Source organism: Lissotriton vulgaris, chromosome 8 (assembly GCF_964263255.1).
Source record: "Lissotriton vulgaris chromosome 8, aLisVul1.2, whole genome shotgun sequence".
Taxonomy (NCBI): domain Eukaryota; kingdom Metazoa; phylum Chordata; class Amphibia; order Caudata; family Salamandridae; genus Lissotriton; species Lissotriton vulgaris.
The window spans coordinates 943,085,465-943,108,728 of NC_141696.1; positions in this window are offsets into that span (position 1 = coordinate 943,085,465).

Here is a 23,264-nt window from a genome sequence, read left to right on the forward strand (position 1 = left end):
ATACATCACACGGAATCATTTCTGAGACAGGTAACAGAGAGACTTGACAACAGGGCTCCATTTGCAAGGGTTTAATGGGCATGGACACCTGAGTGGTGCAGAGAAACAAAACTAAAACATGCTGCTGCTGCAGTAAAAGTCAAAATCAAATAGCACGTCCTCAGTACGGGTGATGCGTGCGGCACTTTGGTCTGGCCATGGTTACGTCACCAAGGACAGTGTAACTCAGTCACATGTTCACTTGCGTTTGCCGCGTACCCCCAGTCTCTTGTCCTGTGACTCCTCGACTTCTACTCGATGGGAGTCTGTGGCAGTTGCATTGCGGCCACTGCGCCTCCTCCCGCTGGTGTCTGATAGGGAGACGCTGCTGACACTGGAGGCTGCCTCACTCCCCTCTTCCGCCCCCAGCATGCTGACACTGGCTGACCCAGGCTGCATTTGCTCCACTGCGGTGGTCACCCTCTCAAGGGCCTTTGCCACATCCCCACAGTAATGACCTAGGTCCACTTGCAGGGACACGGACCTGCGGGACAGCACAGCCGTGGTGTTGCAGAGCTTTTCGATGGCCTTGTTGGTTGAAGTCACTGCCAGCATGATCTGCCTGTGGCGACGCCGCTCACTCTGTTGGCCTGCCACCACGGCACGTGTGAGTTCTTGCAGGCACAGCTTTATGTCATTGTTGCCGGCAGCTACGGCAGTGGTGTGCTCACGCATAGCGTCTGTCATCTTGCTAAGTTTGTTGCATAGCTTGGTCATGGAGAGTTTCATGGCACCCATGTGTCTCTCCTGCAGGCGCTGGACACGCAGCATCCGGGCCTCCACAACTCCGTACCCTCCGGACAGATCGACTGGTCTTGCAGCACCACGAGCCGGGTTCACAGCCCTCTGCCTGATGCGCTGTCGTGATGATGTTTGGCTGGTTGGAGTCACGACAGCCTGGCGTGGAACATTTGGGGGTGCTGAACTGTGATCAGATTCCATCAGGGGCAGGGAGGGAACTACAGCTCTGCGGCTCTGCGGAGTGGCCCGCACTGGTGGTGGTTGTGTTGGTGGTGGTGGTGTCTTGGCCTGCGAGGTTGGTGGTGGTGGTGTCTTGGACGGCAAGGTTGTGGCTGGTGGTGTCTTGGACGGCAAGGTTGTGGCTGGTGGTGGTGGTGGTGCCTTGGACTGCAGGGATGGTGGAGGTGTCGACCGCCGTGGTGGTGAAGGGGAGGACATGTCTTCAGCTCTATGTGAGCAATCGGCTTCAGACAACACTGGCGTCTCTGAGATGACGAGGCGGGCACTGTCGTCTGAATCGTAGGGGGATGCATCTGTGTGTGAAACAGTGCATAGTTATAATCATGGTCTATTGTGTTGACATAGCAGTGGCATCTCACAATAAATTACATTTTATGTCTGACAATTGGCCCTTAGCTGCAGTATTAATCTCCGTGCTCTGGCATGCACCCATTCATGTATGTACTACAACTCCCATGGTGCAACACTTTGGTGAGGGTATGTGTTTAGGGCAACACTACATGGGCACTGGGTCTGGCATGGGGGTTTGGGCAGGGACTTACTACACGCTGCATTGTAACGCTGCCATGCTTCTTACCTTGTCCTCCTTCCGCAGCACCAGAGGTGTCCAGACGTGTGACCCCCACAACAGCTTCCCGTTCTATGGTGGGCTCCACTAGATCCTCCAGGACAGTGTTTGGCGTCACGTTGGATGTGCCCCCTCCTGTGCCATCAGCATCCTTGACCCTCTGCGCAATCTTCTCCTTGGCCCTCTTCCTTAGGTCATACCACCGTTTTTTTAGGTCGTCGATGCTGCGGTGGGTGACTCCGCAGGCATTTACCTTGTCCTTGATGCGCAGCCACATCTTGCGCTTTTCAGCCTCTGGCACCTTCAGGGACAATTTGCCAAACAGCCTGTCATTGTTGCTGGTGACACACTCGATGAGGATTTCCAGCTCCTTATCAGAGAACTTCCTCTTGCGCTTTCGGTGTGTGTCCTTTCCCTGCTGGGGGGCCTCCTTCTCCATCTTCTCCACACTGCCTTTTCCTGCTCGCTACAGGTTCACTCTTGGTCCTCAGCTCCTGTGCTCTGCCTCCTCCTCAGTGCAACTCCGAACACAGAATGCAGCGTGGCTGTCCTACTTCCTGGTTGTGATGTCATCGTGCCGCATCCGATGCGTCGCGTAAATTGCCCGTTTTCGCTATTACCGAATTCGCTAATACCGGAATCACTAATACCGAATCGGTATTAGCTAACTCGGTATTTGCTACTCATGCGGGTGTACTTTCGCTATTTAATAGCGATTTTTACCGAATCGGTAAATTTTGCAGATTTGTTTGATGCATCGCGGTTTGCATGTCCTTAATAGCGATTCGTTATTTTTCGCTATTACCGACGTGTATTACCGAATGTTGATGCATATGCCTGTATATATTCTAAACTGTTACAGAATTGGTTAATCAAATCTAAGATTAAAGGCAAACTGGCAGATGCATCAAAGTAAATACCGGGAGCAAATGGGCAGATTCTCAGAATCTGCACTTTTGCTCCCGGTATTTTTGCATTTGGGATGCATCATCCCAAATGCAAAAATCGCAATTTAAGGAATCTCTAAATTGAGATTCCTTAAATTGCGATTGCATTTAAGGAATCCCAAATTGAGATTCCTTAAATGCAATGCATGAAAGTAAAAAAAATAGCAAATTCACTAATAGGGGGAGCAAATTACCATGAAGTTGGACTTCACGGTAATTTGCTAAAACTTTGAAAAAAGCACTTTTGTGCATTTTTCAAAGTTTCAGGTTGCGCAAACACATGCCCTTAGGGCATGTGTGTGTACAACATATGTGCATACTAAGTATGGGCGGAAAATCCGTTCCGCTCACGGATTTTGCGGATTTTCGGTAAATTTGCAATCCGTGAGATTCGCGAATTTCCCGCAAAATCCGCGAGCAGCGGATTTTATGGCTTGCTCGCACTGTTCGTGTGAGTTCGCGGCTTCCCAGTTCAACTTTGCGCCCCGCAAATAAGCGCTAAATTGCAGAAATACGATCTTAGCAAAACTGAAACTACTTACCAGGTTCAAAAGTTCAAGCTCATCATTAGTAGCCATTTCCTGTAGTGCTTCCTGAGGGGCCCCTCCAGAGTTCAGTTGCCTACTTGCAACTATTATGTGACCCTGCTATGACCCTCAGAATAGTTACACATATGCCACAAAGGTCCTGAATTACAGCTAAGGGAGACAAGCAGGAGCCAGGCTGGAAGTTCAAATCCAGTGACACATTAATCAGCCCCTAATTCATTATTGTCAGTTGGGGCAGGGCAGGTGTTGTAACTAATTTTGCAACAATGAAAGCACTTAGCAAGTGCAAAAGATCACTAATCAGGAAGCACTAAGGAAGCAGGTGCCAGCTAAAAAAATATTCTGTGACACATTAATCAGCCCCAAATTAATTCAGGTCACTTGAGGCAGGGAAGGTGTGCTTTGCTTTGCCACAATAATGTACACTGGACAACCAGAGGGTACTGTGATGAAACAGAGGGTGGCATGGGTGAGCCAGAGGGTGGCATGTGGTGACAGAGGGTGGCAGTGATGAAGAAGAGTGTCCCAAACAGGCTGGACACGTAGAAACAACAAGTTCGCAAAACTTGCGACCCGACAGGTAAGTTCGCGTTTGCGAAATTGTACAAAAACCCTCGCGACCTGGCAGAAACCCGCGCGAACACAAAAAAAAAAAATCTGCACATTTGCGAGAATTCGCGGATTTTGCGGATTGCAAGTTCGCAAATCCGCAAAATTCGTGAACGCGAGATTCGCAAAATTCGCCCATGCTTAGTGCATACATCAATTTCAGGGGTGTAACAGGGTGTCATTTTGACACCCCTGCACCCTTGAAATTGCATGAGCAATTTGTGAGTACCTACTGGTACTCGCTAATTGCTCATGCAATCTCCAATACATTCCTATGGGCCTGTAGGCCCATAGGAATGAATGGGACAGCATTCCTTAATTGCGACTAGCAACTTGCGAGTAGCAATTAAGGAATGTTAAGGAATCGCTATTTTAATAGCGATTCCTACAAGCATAGGCTTTTACTATTCCTAAATAGCGACTCCTTAAAAATCGCTAATTAGGAATAGCAAAAGGCTACGTTGATGCATCTGCCAGTAAGCGTTTTAAAATTTTCACTGTTTAGATATTGTCTTCTAGCCATTTACACAAACGCACTTTATTCATTGCTGCTCTCTAATATTGCTGCTAAAGTCTTCAGTGTAAAGCTGTATACACATTTTATGGGTACAAATAATGTTTCTTATCTACTGTGTTTTATTTCTGTTTGTAACCATTTTTATTAATCAACAAATAAAGCATTTACTACATAGGTTGGGTATGTCTTCCTTAGGAAACTGTTATCACGGCCACTAAAAGTTTGTAGTAATTTAGTAATAAGTAATGATTTGCAGTAAAGTAAGGACTTTAGGGAAAATCATTCTTTTTGGCACATGATGCCTGCATTGACAAATTATGCTGCTCATTGGGATATATAATTTTCTAATTACATTGATTTTTAACATTCATTGATACCAAGGAGATCCCAGTGCCACAGAGCATTAACAAGGCTTCTTAAGAAAGAAAAGTATCCACGTTTCCTATATCAGATCCAGAATATTTTACTCAAAAAGAGTTTGTGATTCTGTTTGCATGTTGATGCACAGGGATATCAGCATAATATTTATTTATTGAAGTTTTGTATAGAGTTAGCTGGACCCGAGGGTATCAGAGCTCTTCACAGCAAGTACAGTTATGAACCAGAAAATGTGGGCGGTAAACAAGAGCAAAGAGCAAAAAGGGAAATAATAGTCTGCAGATCACCAACTTGAGAGCAATATGGAATAGAGTTCAAGAGCGCATCTTCAGGCCATGGGATATCGAGAAGGGGAAATAGCAGACCTTCCCCCAGCCAATCGTGGAATTCTCGTTACGGTCAAGAGCGCTCAAGGAAGAGGGCTTTGAGCAGAATCTTGAATTTTGCGAAGGAGGTGGTCATTCTGATAAGGGGGGGGGGGAAATGGAGTTCCAGATCTTGGGAGCATTTCCCGCAAAGGATTTATTTGAGGTTTTGTGTTTCCGTGATTTCAGTGGGATGAGTAGGAGCATGTTGGAACTTCTGAGGTTCCTAGACTGACCGGCCCTTTTGAGTTTGGCGGCCAGATATTCTGGTTTGCCTGTGTGCAAGGCTTTGTGCGTGAGGCAGGCTGTACGGAAGCTGGTTCGTTGGTCGATAGTAAGTATGGGCGAAATTTGCGAATTCGCATTCCGTGAATTCGCGCAAAATTGAACTTGCAATCCGCGAATTCATGCGAATTTGCAGATTTTTTTTCATGTTTACGGGGCTTTTTGCGTGTTCTAGGCTGCATACTGCGCATCGATCGCGAAATTACCCATGCTGTCTTACATGGGCGCGGCCATCTTGTTATTGTTGCGTATTTCCGGTTCCGGGGGCTAGCTGCATGCTAGCTTTGTGCACGTGGCACGCTTACGGGTTCGCTGGTGTTTCTGCGTGCTCGCGGGGGAAATATCGCGCAAACTTACCCACGTGGTCCACTATGGGCGTGGCCATCTTCTTTTTCATTCATTGCTATGGTTTTGGGCATGCTATCCTTTCAATCTATCTCTAATGTTTTTCTGAACTTTTTTTTGCTCTTTTTTGCTTATTATCTATCTCTCTATTTTCCTACATCTATATTTTGTGTTTTTCCAACTTTTTGTTACTTTATTACCTACTTTATTTGTTTAGCTCTCTCTCTTATTTTATTTCATTTTCACACCTATTCTTTACTTCTTGTGCCCAGGACAATGGCAAAGGGAGCCGACAAGGGCAAGGGGAAGAGCCCAGCACCCCGTAGCCGGCTCCCTTGTGGGCGTTTGAGGGGGGAGGAAGTCCAGGCCAGGGAGATCTTCTCTGCGGTGGAGGTGTCCGCCTTGATGTTTTATGTTTAGCGAAACCTCCCTAAGACCGTGGCAGCAGGGGGGAGGATTGCTTCCAGTTATGGCCTCGAGGAGCGTCGCCAGCTGTGGGAGAAGATGTGCCGGGCCATGCATAGGGAGTCTGGGGTCCGGCACACCTACCAGCAAGTGACGCACCGGTGGTTGGACATCTTCGACTAGGAGCAGGACATGCTCCACCTGCTAGGATTGGAGATCCCCGGCCTTGGTGAGTAGCTATTTAATAACTACTTTGTTTTCTTCTGCTCTGTGTTATGTTGCTAATCTATTTTTTCGCTGAAGAGTATGAATGCTGCTGATTCGATTACATTGCAGGTAAATTAATGTTTAAATAGCTTCTATCATTGCAGGTGCTCGCCTGGTTATTTGCGTTGCTACTATGCTTACTTGTTTGCAACTTTTTTCACATTTGAGAGCATAACTGCGTAATGCTAGAGACAGTACACTCAAGTCTAGTCCTTCTTGGTACTCCTGCTGCTGCCACTTTGAAGAGATAGTGGTGGATTGATACGTTGAGTATATTATTTATTACTTGTTATAGGACATTTGTTAGTGGTCTGCAATCATGATGACGGACTGTGTCTGTCACGTGACGTCTCGTGCTGCTGAGTGATGGCAGTCGTAGTAGAACCTTTTTGTTGTTGGTGTAGTTAGTGAATTACATACCTTTCCTATTAGACGATCTGCGAATCCTGCAATACTGTACTACTATCATCCTACTTGACCAGATCATCCTAGTTGACCAGATCAGAAAGGTCAATACATTTAGTGCAATTGTTCTTAATTTGTTTGCCCGCGATAAATTTAGATTGTGTTCAAATATTTCCAAAAAACAATCATCCATGTTGTGTTTCTTTATTTCATTATCATTAGCACCTCTCAGGGGCAAGGTGACTAGCACCATTGAGACTCCGGAGGAAGAAGGTGGACAGTCACAGGATTGGTCCCTTGCAGGTTCTTCTGCTTGTCCCAGTAAGTTGTTCTACTGTTATATTAATATTTATACTTCCCTAACTTTTACAGCTCCTATTCATTACAAACTGTTTCCTAATTCTATGTTTTACAAAATAGTCTTTGATCTTCTTCTAATCTAGACTACTTTCTACATTCTTATCCTGCCTCTACCATCACTCTCTCTGCTACTACTATTTATGATTATAAGTCGGTCTGTGTAGGTAGCTAAGCTTGCCCAGTCGGCAAACGGTGTTAAACAAACCTCTGATCCAGCAATAGCTCTAGGCACTGAGTGCAGTCCTCTGGGTTGCCCTTGCTGTCTATTCCAGTCTTCTTAATGTAAGTGCTTTGACAATTTCCAACAATAAAATGTCATTGTTTACACCAAGTAAAAGGTAGTAGTTGCCTTTTTGATTTGAGAGGAGCACATACCATACAGCTAGTGTTTCAGGGACTATTCTGCACATAAAGAAGTATGGACAAGAGAAATAGGACATTGTTGATGATAGGTGCAGTTCGACTTTCGACATACCTCAGTACGAACATAAGTTGAACCCCCAATCCACTGACCGACTATCTAGTGTGTCTGACCAATGATTTTATGACCCAGAAGAACAGAAGAAGACTACCGCTGAGTCCCGGCCTATCTGAGTCACTGAAACATGACTGCCAAGTGCAGTAGTTCAAACCCTTCCGCTCACTCACTTGTGAACAAAAACCACACAGTGTTTGTAAGTTTTAAAATTTTATTTTCAATTAAGAAATGAAAACATTATTTCTTTATTTTTTATAGCGTAGTATTCGGAGCGAGCACTGGTGATGGATGAAGATGACGTTAAAGTCTAAACAACATTCCCATGAATGAAATTAGTATTACTTAAACTTAATAATAGTAAACAGACACATGAAATTATTAGAATAACTGTGCGGGAGCCCCCACCTTCTTTAAAGTACTTAAAGTACTGCTGGTGATGACTTACTAGTAGTTGGTGAATCGTCCTGTTGGCAGAAGGGCAATGGAATCTTCTTTCTGTAATTTGAAAAATGGTGCATGTTAAGCAAGCATTCCTCAGTTGTCCTAAGATGTGTAGCATTTAATGGAATAAACATATAAAAGGTTAACACCCTCCCCAAAACTGTTACTTTTTTTCAATCCCAGTACTATAATAATTTGTTATGTAACATTTTCTTCCATTACGAGACGAATTAGGGGGTTGTGTATGGCATCTGAAAATATGACATGTTTTTCCTAGACGTCACAACATCTGATGCGGCACAGATGACTACCAGTGCCGGGGCCAGCAGTGCGGAGGGGTCCACTCTAGGGTTGGATGCGGCGGCGCCAACAGGAGGAGCTGGGGGGGAAGACTCAGCGGCGGCGGATGGTGGTAAGTTATTATACTCCTTACTTATTGAATTTTTTTTGAGTAGGCTCGCAAAGGACTGCATGATGTACTGAACAGTAGTACACAGTACACTAGAATCAGTACACTGTACTGTTAAGAACAGCTACTAATTTGGAACGACTTTTTGGGCTATCACGGAGAAGACAGTCAACCTTGACTTGTAATAGCATTAGCGGCGGTACTTCTTGGGTAAGCAATGGCCCCCTCTATTTCACTTCAACTCACCTGGCAAATTTTTATTGTGAAGCCAAGTCATATCAGATGTAGTTTAGGGATGTGAAGACCGAAAAGTGATAGAAGGGTGAAGCGAAGGACGAGCAACTCTTAATATTTATGACTGTAGAGAATAGTGTTTTTGAATGCAAGTCAAGAGAAGAAGACGGTGGTTTCCAAAATGTAATGAAAAGGGTGTTAGTTGGTTGTTGACAAAAATAAATGTTGGTACATTTGAGACATTAAGATTAATGATAGACGTACTTTGGAAGCCTGGATGTTATCTTCTTTTTCCTCATCGATAGCAGAGGTGTATGATGTAGAGCAGACGCTGAGTGGATGAAGTATGGCCAGTGGCAGTGCCACCCCTATAGAAAATTAAATTAAGACCTTCCTATTCCCACCTGCATGTACTGCTTAAAGTACTGCAAGTCTGCGTCATCATGGCTTGTGTCTGTTTTTCTTGGGTGCAAGCTGAGTGAGCTGCCATTACGCCGGCTACTACAAGTTCACGTACCAGTAATTTCTTTTGCAAAACAAGAGAAAAAACAAAGTACTTTTTTTAGTACTCTCTGACTATGTATGTAGCTGTGAGTCCACCCATAGTGCTGCTAGTGGAATTCCTGGAACTCCCAGTAATGTCACAGGCTCAACACGACGGAAATATACATGCCAAAATGTTATACTGTGTTTTTCTACTTGCTGGTGTTCCTGAGCGTCAACTTTCCGTTGAATTATTTTGACTTTATGTTAAAGACTATTGGCTACAGTATTTTTCTTTCTTTCATATAGATGCTACTCCGAAAAAGCTCACCCACAAGGAGTTGGAGGGCCCGTACGCTATAGGCTATTTGTGGCGAGTATCAGCGGCTGTGGGCTCGGGAGCAGGAGGAGACAGCAACCACTGCATCCTCCTCCAGTGCCCCCGGGTCCACCAGCCAGAAGCCTTCAGTCAAACTGAGCTGTGGCCCAACAGCCTCCCGCCGCACAGGAGCAACACAATCAGCTGCCACCCCCCCCCCCACACAGCCTGGATGGTACGTCAGCACCGGCTCCGTAAAAGAGTGAACTACCTGAAGCTGTGGGTCGAAAAACATCAGCGCCAGCTCCGGGATCTCCGCAAAGAGCTGCGGGACGTGCAGCACCAGCTGTCCACACTACACCACTGGAGGAAGTGACTGTCCCTTGCCCCTTTTTTAAAGACTTTTGGTTGGGTGGGAATTGGGTCTTTGGGAAAGGGGACTTTTGGACATTGGTTTAGTTAGGGAGGGGGGTGAGTTGGGTTAATTTATTTTATTTTTTGGCAACAACATCAATAATATATATTTCTTAATAATTACTTTTCAATAGTGTGTCTCATTCATCTCCACTGAGGCGGAAGCCGGGGGTTAGGCTCTCCGTAAAATTTTTAAATTACCTTTCTGTGTATTTCAGTTGTGTTTTAAGACTTGTGGTGTGATTTAAGACTATTTCTGTTAAATTTTAAAAGGAACCTATCTGCCCCTTGCAGTACTTGAACCCTGCTCCCGCTCAGAATGATCAAGGTTCTGACGTGGTCTGAGACAGGGCTAGCCGCCATCTTTTGGGGGGAAACGAGGTTAGTGCACCAGTTGTTGGGCTGCCTCCCACCCTTAGTACTTAAAGCGCGCTGTGACGCGCCTGCACAGATTAGTGTGTCTCATTCATCTCCCATGAGATGAAAGCCGAGGGTTAGGCTCTCCGTAAAAATTTTAAATTACCTTTCTGTGTATTTTAGTTGTGATTTAAGACTTGTGGTGTGATTTAAGCCTATTTCTGTTAAATTTTCAAAGGAGCCTATCTGCCCCTTGCAGTACTTGAACCCTGCTCCCTGCTCAGAACGATCAAGGTTCTGACGCGGTCTGAGACAAGGCTAGCCGCCATCTTTTGGGAGGAAACGAGGTTAGCGCACCATTGTTGGGTTGCCTCCCGCCACTAGTACTTAAAGCGCGCTGTGACGCGCGGGCAAATATTAGTGTGTCTCATTCATCTTCCCTGAGGCGGAAGCTGGGGGTTAGGCTCTCCGGAAAAAAATTAAATTACCTTTCTGTGTATTTCAGTTGTGATTTAAGACTTGTGGTGTCATTTATGACTATTTCTGTTAAATTTTAAAAGGAACCTATCTGCCCCTTGCAGTACTTGAACCCTGCTCCCCGTTAAGAACGATCAAGGTTCTGACACGGTCTGATACAGGGCTAGCCGCCATCTTTTGGGGGGAAACGAGGTTAGCGCACCAGTTGTTGGGCTGCCTCCTACTCTCCTCCTCCCCATAAAATGGACGCTGGATTCCGTCCGCGCAGCGGGCGTGCCAAAGGCAAGCCCGTCTGGGCCCGTCCGGGCCATACAGGGCCCAGGGGCCAGTCCCCCTGCACCTATCGTAGTAGACAAACCCATGACATTGTATAACAGGAATCAACTCTTGCAATTAAGAGGTGGGATTGGTTCAAATTGTACTTTGTTATCTACACATCAGAGGGACCATAGGCCTTGCACGGGGTGTCAATATCAATTCACCCCGGACACGGCAGTCCCCGATGCACGCCCGTTCTCACTGACACTGCTTAATTGTTGATCTTTACATAAGCACGCGCTTGAGATCTCCTTGCTTCTGGAGGAACAAGACCTGGAGGTACTCTTCCTAACAGAAACATGGACTAACGGCAGCTCTGACCCCGATATTGTCAGTGCCCTGCCCTCGAACTATGTAATTGCGAGGAAAAACCATACGGATGGGCTGGGGGAGGGATCGCCATTGTGCATAAAAAATCCTTAGGTTGTAGCGTTGAGAAGGTCGCCATCGCAGGGGCGGAGAGTATGACGTTCTCAGTTACTCTATCTCCAATATGTACGTTCTCTGGGCTCTTGGTTTACAGGCCTCCGGGGGCGATTGGGCAGTTTTGCGAAGAGCTTTCAAGCTGTGCTATCAATCTTTCCAGTAACGTCCCCAACTTTACTATGTTAGGAGACTTTAATATCCATTTAGATGAATCTGACACTCCGGCATGTCAGAGTTTGATGACAGCGCTGGAGGTGGTCCAATTCAAACAAATCATCAAAGGTCCCACACATAAAGCAGGACACACACTTGATCATTGCTATACTAATGTAAACACGCTTAAGTTCAAAAACTCTATGATAGTCCCTTGGTCTGACCACACTCTCCTGTCCTGTTCCCTTACCCCCCAGGAACAGCCAGGTCAGGCTAATCTTTTTAAAAAAATAAGTCGAGTTTGATCAAAATTGTCAACGAATAAATGGATTGCGAACCTTATAGAAACCCTGCCTGAAGCTAGCAATGATCCCTTAATAGCAAATGCTCGCTATAATCATTGGTTGGAGGCATCATTAGACCGGGTCCTCCCAAAAGTTGAACTCTCCCATCGTAGTGGGGTGAATAAAAAAGCTTGGTATACTCCAGAGCTCAAAGCCCTTAAACAGCTATGCAAGCAGAAGGAGAGGATGTGGAGGAAAGATGACTTGGAGGCTAGCAAAAAGAGCTATAGGACAGCGTTACGTAACTATAAGCGGGCTATCAAAGTTACCCAGTCCAACTACTACCAAGAGAAAATTACATTTGTTGCTAGCTCTTCTAGGGAAATCTTCAAAATCTTTAAGTCCTTAGTCACTCCTCCTACCCCCACTACTGACCCTCTTCTTGCCCACACGCTCAGCAGGGAGTTAGCAAACTTCTTTGCCTCGAAGGTAGCAGACATCTATTTGTCATTTCAGGGGACTCCCGTAGGACCATTTCTTCCCCAGGCCCTAGATTTGATCCTGCTCGAGGAATTCACCCCCCTCGACTGTCCGAAGGTTCAATCGCTTCTGGGTAACCCAAAATCAGGCTCACCCGCTGATGCAGCACCACCAACTGTCCTTAATATGGTCTCAGACACGGTGGCCCCGGTGATTCAGGAGGTGATTAATACCTCCCTGGCAGCGGGGTTAGTTCCTCCATTTCGGAAACAAGCAAGAGAAAAGGCGTTACTGAAGAAACCCAGTCTTAACCCTGATGATTGGGCCAACTACCGCCCTATATCCCTGCTGCCCACTATCAGTAAGCTTGCCGAAAAATACGTAAACTCCCAGTTATCCACTTTTATCGAAAATAACAACTTACTACATCCAACTCAGACTGGGTTTAGGTGCAAACAGGACATTGAAACTGCCCTCATTGCAGTAGTAGAGGAAATAAGGAAGATTGTAGATGGAGGCAGCTGTGCTGCCATACTGTTATTAGACTTCAGTGCGGCCTTTGATACTGTTAATCATTCTATCCTGATCCAAAGGATGAGTAATATAGGTATTACTGGGACCGCACTGAGGTGGCTACAGTCCTTCCTCTCCGATCAAACCTTTTCGGTGTTCGAGGATGACGTCTTATCCCTCCCTATGCATCTACATTGTGGCCTTCTCCAGGGTTCATCCCTCAGCCAGACCTTATTTAACATCTATATGAGGCCACAGGCTGAGGTGGTGTTACCCTGGGGAGTGCAACTGGTGACCTATGCTGATGATACTCAGCTTATCATCACTCTGTCTGGGCAGGAGTCGACATATGACAAGCTTTCTTCCTGTCTCAGCAGAGTCCGTGAGTGGATGGATGATTCCTTCCTGAAACTGAATGGAGCAAAAACGGAGGTCATGATGCTGGGACATAATGCACCCTCCTCGCTGGAGGGATGGTGGCCGAATATTCTGGGCCAGCCCCCTCCTCCAAAATAGCGAATTAAGAGTCTGGGAGTTTGGCTGGACCCAGCTCTTAATTTTTTGGTGCAAGCTCGGAAGGTAGCAGCCACCTGCTATGCCCTGATTAGATCACTTAGGATAATCATTGGGCTACTTCCGTTTGAGGCTAGGCGGATACTAGTACAGGCTCTGATTTTAACTTGCCTGGACTACTCCAACGCAGTTTACCTAGGTGCGTCACAGGGGACACTTAGGGTCCTACAGACTGTCCAGAACTGTGCAGCCCGGATGCTACAAGACATTCCCCGAAGAGCCTCAGCCAAACCAGCGCTTCATCAACTACACTGGCTGCCAGTACAACAAAGGATTGAATTTAAGGCCATGACTATTTTTCATAAAGCCCTGACCAAGGCAGGACCCGATCTCATTCAACCTTTGTTCCGCCCCTATCAAACCAGCAGGACTCTAAGATCCAGTAATAAGAACTTCCGGCAATCCCAAGGATAAGGAGAAGCCGTATGGGCGGCAGGTGTTTTGCTCTACAGGCGGCAAAACTCTGGAACAACCTCCCTGATGTTATTCGTCTGTGGGAGAACCACTTCAGGTTCAGGAATATGTTGAAAACATTTCTGTTCCCCTAAACCATCGGGGATGAATGGACCACTGAAGCGCTGGGATGCCTCCGGGTAACCATGCGCTATACAAATGTGCAGTCATTCATTCATTTATTCATACCAAAACACAGTTTAAGCGTTGATATTATTTTGTGTGGGGGTTGGCGGTGGTTACTGGACTTTGGTTTCTTCCAACCTACCAGCATGAATGAAACATCTAGTCCTGAAATGTATCAAAATGCAAGTGACCGACTTAGTGAATACAGTAGCCCTACTAGTACTTTACTAGTAGTACTGGCAGTCTCTGCTCTCCTCCTAGTCCTAGCCCAATATTCTACCTCTGCAAAATGCTTATCTTACCTGTGATTCGTGTTTAAGAATAGGGGTAGCCACAGGGCTGCCTGCATGGCAAATGGTGATTAAGGTTGGTTGTTGACTTGAATCCTCGACGGATGCAATATCATTGTTGTGCTGGTAGCAGTAGTGGTACACACTGGCAGTAGCAGCATATGAAAAAAAAGGAATTGAAACAGTGAGTGGCCTGAGCGTAGCATTAGAAACAGTACAATAGATAGTACGGTAGAGAACAGTGCCATAAATTGTAGCCTAAGCAGTGCTAATTTAATATAAATATAAGTAGCAGTTGCATGGAGTTTGACTACTGTAAGAAATAGTACTATTAAGGCAAAGGACACATCAACGTAACGTAAGAATTAAGCATTTGATTCTTCACGTCGTGTAGGAGGAGGATGTTGTTGATGATCAATCCACGACTGCGCACATGAACTTCTGATTGGAATGATTTTGGTTGCTTTGACCTTATCCTCCCCAGCAAGTGTGTGGAATTTATTGTTGTTGTCAGTCACACCTCGATGAAAAACCACACAGCCCGGGGAAAGAGGGTTAGGGTTTGCAAATTGGATGGGAATGGTTTTTTTTGGGAAAGTGTGGTAGAGAGGAAAAAAAATACAGCATGGACAAACAACAAATGAAGAGAAACAAATCTTTGGATTCGAAGATATTGATAAATCTTCTGAGAGACATAAAGGAAGTGCACTACTGCATGCATGAAGTTGTTTGCTAAATGGATGGTTAGGTTACTGAAAAGTAGTACTACTACTTACTGCAACTTACTAGTAACTACGAAGAAACAAGTTGACAGTACAGGGCTGCAGTAATTACGCAATTTCACTTGCCTCTCTGCCCTCAGAGAGAATAAACACTTATTATTATTAGAACATTAAATTAGTTTTAAAAATAGCAAAGACGTATCAAATAGCTGGAGGGATTCATTTGAAGCAGAGATCAAACAAACGGACAGAGTCACACTCGTAGAAGTAAGTTCAAGTTCACAACAATATCATTTAAAGGATAAGGAGAATTTAAGAGGATACTTTAACTGTATTTTGTAGTTGTCCGGTTGAATTTGTGAAGTTGATGAATCCAGCCATTCCTCCTATTCGCAGTAGTCCTTCATTCCATCGGATGCTCCGTCGATCAATCTTGGTGACCAGACACACTGGCCACTGACTGCCTGATGCGGAATTGTGGATCGCTAATGGTAAGCCTGAGTACATCGTTTGTTCGATGGCACAGGGTAAAAGCCTGCCTGTAATTGTTGATGGAAAAACAGGAAGTGCTAAAAACACCACGGAGAAAAAAATATATAAGGTACGCTGTGTAGTGCAAAATAACACTTTCAATTTCAGAGGTGACAGTATCACTCCCAAACATCTAGAACACCCCACATTACCCTCCCAAAAACGTGCAATACTGCTACCTCGCAGAGGCCTAATTTCAAATCGTGCAAAAACGCACTCAGAAAGTATTCCCAAAACCCCCCTTTTCCACCATGGATTTTGGTCAAAGCACTTGCAACCAAAATTAGACATTCCCACGAGTGCTCCAAGACCCCAGCACTCAGTCACAAAAATCTAGAACAGCCCCAAACACATTCAATACTGCTAACCCTAACGAGCCCTAAGTTAAAAATAGTGGCAAACGCTTTCTGCAACTAAGCCAAATCCCCCCTTTCCCACCATGGATTTTCTTCAAACCACTTGCAACCAAAATTAGGCATGTCCAGCAGTGTGCCAAGACCCCCCAAAGCCCCCAAACACCAGGAACCCCCCAAACAGCCCCCCGAAAACACCAAAATGAGCAAAAATTGAAAAATAAATTCACCATGGATTTTCTCCAAACCACTTGATTCCAATATTAGACCTTCCCAGCATTGTCCCCCAGATCCCTGAACCGACCCGCAAAAAAGTAGAACACCCCCAAACAGGCAAAAAGCAAAAATGGAAAATGGCACACTTAGAAAATTTCAGGCCTACTTCCAAAATCAATCCAAGCGCGCTCTGCAGCTAGGCCCTAACTACCCTTTCCTACTATGGATTTTCTTCAAACCACTTGCAACCAAAATTAGGCATGCCCAGCAGTGCTCCAAGACCCCCCAACCACTAGGAACTCCCCCAAAACAGCCCTCCGAAAACACCAAAGTGAGCGAAAATTGAACAAAATTTTCATCATGGATTTTCTCCAAACCACTTAATTCCGATATTAGACCTTCCCAGCATTGCCCCCAGATCCCTGAACCCACCTGCAAAAAAAGTAGAACACCCCCAAACAGGCAAAAAGCAAAAATGGAAAATGTGACACTTAGAACATTTCAGGCCTACTTCCAAAATCAATCCAAGCGTGCTCTACAAGTAGGCCCTAACTCCCCTTTCCCACCATGGATTTTCTTCAAACCACTTGCAACCAAAATTAGGCATGCTCAGCAGTGCTCCAAGACCCCCAACCCCCCCTAAACACCAGGAACCCCCCAAACAGCCCCCCGAAAACACCAAAGTGAGAGAAAATTGAAAAAAAATCACCATGGATTTTCTCCAAACCACTTGATTCCGATGTTAGACCTTCCCAGCATTGCCCCCAGACCCCTGAACCCACCCGCAAAAAAGTAGAACACCCCCAAACAGGCAAAAAGCAAAACTGGAAATGCGACAATCCAAGCGCGCTCTGCAGCTAGGCCCTAACTCCCCTTTTTCCGCCAAAATTAGGCATGCCCAGCAGTGCTCCAAGAAATTGTAGTTGCAGCAACTTCAATGCCCCAAACAAGCAACGCCAACTTACTTGTAAAATCTCAAATCCAAAAGTGATCCAAACTCCAAAGTCCAAAAAGTCCTCAAATACAAATATCCAGCAGCAGCTACAAAAAGTAATCCTTCCAGCTCCAGATCCAAATGAAAAGTGACCAGGACATGGACAAAGCACTGGGAGGAGCCTGCTGGACCGGAACAGGAAGTTGGAGACTCTGGGGCACTTCCTTCCTCCCGCCCACCCAAAAATGGACTCCTTGCACAAAAAGGTGCAGCCCAATGTCAATCTGAGGAGTTATTCTGATCAAAATCATCATTTTCAGAAGGTTTATGCTGCTTGTGCAGAATTGCAATTTTTACAAGTTCAGGAAAGCGAGCTGTTCAAATCTCCCTCCGGAAGTCAACAAAGGCGCAGCTACGTGGTCGCAATTGTTTACTCCCGCGATGCATGATCGATGGCCCTAATGACGTACTCGCGTTGTCAAACTCTCGCTGTGCAAGATGGTGGGCCGCAATGACGTACTCGTGGTCGAAAAACTCTAGCGCGATCCCGCAGCAAGATCCAAAATGGCGCAGCACACGCAAACAGGGAGGAAAACAACTCTTCGAACGCAAAATCACGGTTAGTCAACGCCGCGCGCGTGAGTTTGTATTTTTCAAGTGCGACCAAGTAAAATATCCGCCAGCTTGAGAATTTGCGGATTTTTGGGCAAATTCACGGGATTCGCGGACCACGAAATTGCCAAAAATCTGCAAATTTTGCGAAAGAAACGGATTTTATGCTTAGTCGATAGGGAGCCACTTCATTTCCTTGAGTGCCAGTGAGATGTGCTCGTATTTCTTTGTTCCTGTGACCATTCTTGTTGCGGCGTTTTGGGTAGTGGTAAGAGACCCTATGTAAGATTTTGCTGTTCCAGTCAGTGCTGCGATACCATAGTCAATTCTGGAAAGCACCAGTGCCTGAGTGGCCTGTTTCAGATCTTTCGGGGGGAGGAAGGGTTTTATTTTGTAGAGAAGTTTCAGGTTAAGGAACGCACTTTTGGGGGTTTTTGAGATGTGTTTTTTCATGTCCAGTTTCGAGTCGGGGTAATCCCTAGGGATTTCACTGAGTCTGTTGGCTCAAGGGCACCATTGAGGGCGTCTATGGCTTTGAGCCATTCTACTATTTGGGGGTTTTCATCTCTATTAGAGATGAGGAGCACTTCTGTTTTCTCATGGTTGAGTTTGAGGTGGTTGGATGAGAGCCAATGTTGGACCTCAATGAGTGTGACATTAAGAAGTGAGGGAGGCGTTCCATGTATATGTTGAAAAGTTGTTTAAGAGAGTACTGACCCTTGTGGAACTCCTCTACTAACGGGGAGAGGGTCCGACTCAAAGCTGTTGATTTTTATTCTTTGTGTACGGTTGTTGAAAAAAGAGGAGAACCATTTTAGAACCGTCTTTTCAATACCCGCTCTCTCATGGAGGACTTTGAGGAGCAGGGTGTGGTCAACTGTATTGAACGCGGCCAAGAGGTCTAGGAGGATGAGAAGGCTACATTGGTCAGAGTCAAGTGACATGTGAAGATCATCTAGAACATTTAAGATTGCAGTTTCAGTGCAGCAGCCCTTTCTGAATCCTGATTAGTGTGGGTCTAGTAGTTCGGTGTTCTCTAGGTGCTGGGTTAAAGTGGCAGAACACATCTTTCTAGAATTTTGGATAAGAAAGGAAGGTTCGATACCGGTCTAAAGTTGTTCATGTCCTTAGGGTCAAGGCCAGGTTTTTTTAGTAGCGGCGTGACTTGTCCTACTTTGAGGCAGTCTGGAATGGTTCCCTCGCTCAAAGAGCTGTTGATAATCTTGCACCAAATTGGGGCTAGTGCAAGCTTCAGGTCTTTAGTCAGTCTCGTGGGTAGCTGATTGAGGAAGTGAGAAGAGGGTTTAGTGGAGGCGATTAGATTGCTTATGACTTCATCCTGGACGGGACGGAAGGGTGACCAACGAGTAGACGTGATCACTGGGGTGTTGCAATTTGTTGCTGGAGTCGGGATCTCCGTGAGGGAGGAGGGCTTTGTGCTGAGCGATCAATCAATTTTGGCGATTTTTTCATTGAAAAAGCTTGCAAAGTTGTCACAGTGGGTGTTAGACGCCACTATGTTGGGTGTCACTGGATTGGATGTTTGGCTCCTGATGATGTTAAAGAGTTCTTTGGGGCGGTGTTAGCATTGTTTATGGCGGAACAGAAGAAGGTTGTCTTATTGCTCTTGATGTGTTTATAGTAGTTTCTGTATGCTGCCTTGAGTTGATCCTGATGGAGGGAGGAGGGGTTATTCCTCAAGGTTCTTTATAGGGTTCTGAGGTGAACCAGGACCTGGAGGGGATGCTTCTGGGTTTTTTAAGTTTCAAGGGTGCCAGCCGGTCCAAGGTGAGCGCGAAGTTGGAATGGTAGAGCGAGGTGAGTTCCATGGTTGAGAGGTGCTCCACCGTGTTTGGGATGAGCGTGTTTAATCTTTCTTCTAGCTTGTCTCGGGGGACTCCAGATGTGTTCCTGACCCATTTAGGAGAGGCCAGAATAGGCGGATGGGATAGGGCCGGTTGATTGATATGAAAAAGTATGATGTGGTGGTCGGACCAGTCCACCGGGATGATGTAGTCAATCGTGATTGAATTTCTGTCCGCAATGATTGCAGCCAGGATGGCTCCTCTATGGTGTATTTCCTCTGAACAGTGTTGGATCATATCGTTGTCTTGCAGGAGGCTGTTGAGAGATTGAATGAGCAGGTTTTTTGTTTCATTCCATCTTAGTTTGAGGTCGCCCAGAATTATTCTGTTGCCACTTTTGAGTGCCGATTGGGTGATCAGGTCCGACAGCTGAGCTCCAAATTTGTTGGATTTTCCTGGAGGATGGTATAGGAGGTGGCATTGTAGTGAACTTTTTGTGGGCGATTTGATGTTGACCGATAGGCATTTGAAGGAGTTATACAGGCAGGAGGGACTTTCTAAGATGGAGATGTCACTTTTGTGAATAATTGCTATGCCGCCACCTTTGTGCTTGGGCCTTTCTTTGTGGATAATTAATAAACAGGGCGGAACCAGCAGGTCCATAATGGGGTAGGACAGAGTGTTCAGTCAGGTCTCCATGATGAAAGCTACATCCAGGTCATGGGAGAGGATGGCTTCTGCTATTTCCGTTGCATGTTTGACGGCAGATCGGCTGTTGATAAGCATGTAGTTAATGGAAGGTTCATCTTTTGTTTTCAGAATGTCAGGCTGGGCTCTGGGTATGGAGGATATATACATTGGGGGTCTGGTGGCTCTTCGGTGGGGAGGGTCTCTACCCATTCCAGTAATGACTTGGATCAAGGAGATGGGAGTAGAGTTTAGCGGTGGAACCTGAGCTAGCTGGTTGATGGGGTGTTCGTGTGATAAGGCGAGTGCGGTCACTTCCTGGGGGGGAGGGTGGGAATTGTTCTTTTGGGGTTGTCTGCTCTCAACTTAGTCCGGGGTTTGGTGCGTGATGGCCGAGAACCTGGGGGGATCAGGGTCCAGTTGGGGGGGCGGTGATTCATTCCTTCTGGGAAGCGGTGGGATGTGAGGTGTTGCAGAGTGAGGGGTGGGCAGCTGGATTTTCCCTAGGGAGGATAAGGTTTCCTTCAAGCCATGAATCAGGGGTGCGATCTGCACTTCCAGAAGATCAAGGCGTTCAATCAGCTCATGTGAGGGGGTGAGGAAGGGAGGATAGGCAGAGCTGAGCCCTGTGGGTAAGGGGCTGTAGGTTGTGTCAGTTCTGGAGGGGTTAAGAGGAGGGGGGGTGCTGACTCTGGTTTAGAGTTTGACTGTGGACAGGCTGGAGGGGGAGGGGGTTGTGGCCCAGTTGGGGATGGGAATAGTTTTCCTCTCTGGAGGGGTGGCTGTGAACTTGTGGAGTAGGAGTTAGCGGGGCTGTGAATCAGATTTGCTTGGGAGACTGGATTCTCTATGGGCGGGTGACTGTGTTCTGGGAGTGCTTCGGGTGCTGGGGGATGGTGGGATGAGGGTCAGTTGAGGATGGGAGGGGGGCTGAGTTCTGGGAGGCTGGGTGAGATGGGGTGGAGGGGCGTTGGGTGATAGGAGGAGCTAAGGCTGAGGGTGATGCAGGGCTGGCGGAATTGCGAAACTTAGGGGATGGGGTCGCTGCGTTGGCAAAAGCGGGTTCAGATGACTTGGAGTTTGTAAGGAGCTACTGGGGGGTCTTCGAAAGGTGTGAGTGGTGAGATGTTGCCATCTTTAAAGCGGGAAAGTGACGTTCTGAAAATTACGAATTCGTTTGTGCTCAGCCTCCATTTTGTGATCGCCGCCATTTTATGTTGCGCTCAGTCAGGCAGCTCGGCGAACGCGATGTTTTTGGCGTTTCTGCCTTTGCGTGTCAGGTGGCTTCTTTGCTTATGCTTACTAGCAAGTGTCAGGGTCTGGCCGAGTACACTAATTCCTGTCCAAGCTGATTAATCCCTGTTCGGACTACATGTTGGTTCACACCATTGTTTCCTTTAAATTATCTTATCTGCTGTCCTTCGCTACATGTCTCATGCATTCTCCTGTTCCACGACTGTCCTTCTACAACACGCAGCTGTGTTTTCTCTGCTTGTAAATCGAATTGTGTGGATTCATTTGTAATTTACTTAAGGGGTCGAGTGACAAACGGAACCGGAAACTTGAGTTGTCTTAGTCTTAAAACATTGTCTATAACGTTTGCCTATAGCTCATGCTCTTGTGTGATTGCATTTTGCATTGTATTGTATTGTATATAAACCTGTGCACCACAGAGTTAAGTGGCAGTCTCTTTTGAACTCCGTTGTACTGACGACTTCTAAGACCACTGTACTAGCTGCAGCTAATAAATGCATCTTCTACGCCAGACGAAGAGTCCGTGTCTCTGTTTTGACAAGGCAGGTGAATCCCGGGGATTTCAGGTGTACGCTATGCCGCCGGGCCTTAAGCCTGCGGTTCTCCAACTGGCGCCTGACGTGGGGCGACTTCAGCGGTAGCGGGTTGAGCCCGAGGGTCGTGAGGAGCCCCGCAAGAAAATTCCAGAGGAAGCGCACCACGTAATCGACCCCTGTATGTCGGAAGTGGCCCGAAGGTCTTTGACAGCGTGGCTACTCCTCTCAGACGGCTGCTGACGACTGCTGCCCTGACTGTCGCCCTGCCTTGGACCCTTCTGAAAATGTTTGGTAAAGCGAGACGATAGACGGACCTTCACTGGTGTAGAACGATTCTTAGTTAACTATTTGGTGGGTCGGTCCCACAGACCTCTGTTTTGTTTTTGTTCTTGGGTTTTATTCAGGTATTCCAATAGCTGAAGCCAAGGGGTAAGTACGTTTGTGCTGTTTCATTGATCTACAACCCTTGTTGCTTGTGATCAGTCTAGAGAAGTGACGATGCCTGGGCTGCGTAAGTTTAAAAGATTTTGTTGTTTAGGTTGCACAAGTGATTCCCAGTTAGAGGAATCATGCCCGATCCCTCCAGTTGGAACTCCCCCTTATGAGCTCTATTCGAAACACGGTATTGGTCCCATTACCTTTAACGAGACATGGGTCCGATATACGGAAAATAGTGGAGTTTTGAGATGGCCCCAGAATGGTAGTTTTGACCCCGCTATATTAGATAATTTGGAAACGATTCTGAAAAACCCGGCCGGCTATGTTTGACTCCTTTCGCCTTTGGCGTAAATAAGCCAAACAGAAAGAAATTAAACAAGCAAAAAAGGATAAGAAAGCACAAGACATGTCAATTTTACAGGCTGCCCAGCAGTTTAAGGATAACGAAGTAGATGGTGCGATGAGGTACTAGAAAGACAACATCGCATGGCGATAGATAGATGCTATCCGATGCTACCTACTTCCTCTTCAGATAAAAATAAGGAATTAGAAGAAGATGCCCTAATGTCTCGTTTATTGAATTCCCCTCCGCCTTATGTGCAAAATGCTAACGCACCTCCGTTACCCCCTCCCGTTGCTCAACAAGTGGTTGCTCAACTGACGATTGTCCAGCAACCGGCTCAGCCTATTAATGCTTCTTTGCCTGCTTCTGTTCCATCCTCACAGTCTGTGATTCAGCCCCCACCTTCTCCCGCTCTTACTCTTCAGCCTGCTACGTTTCAGTCCCCGTTGCCTTCTACATCTGTAATGCCTCCTATCCTTTTGAGGGATTCTCCTACTTCACAGAGGAGGATAGCAGATGCTGTTTCAAGTTTCTTTTCTCCTCTTCTTGTCTGCAGCTTTCTCTAAATGACAATCTCGTTGTCAAC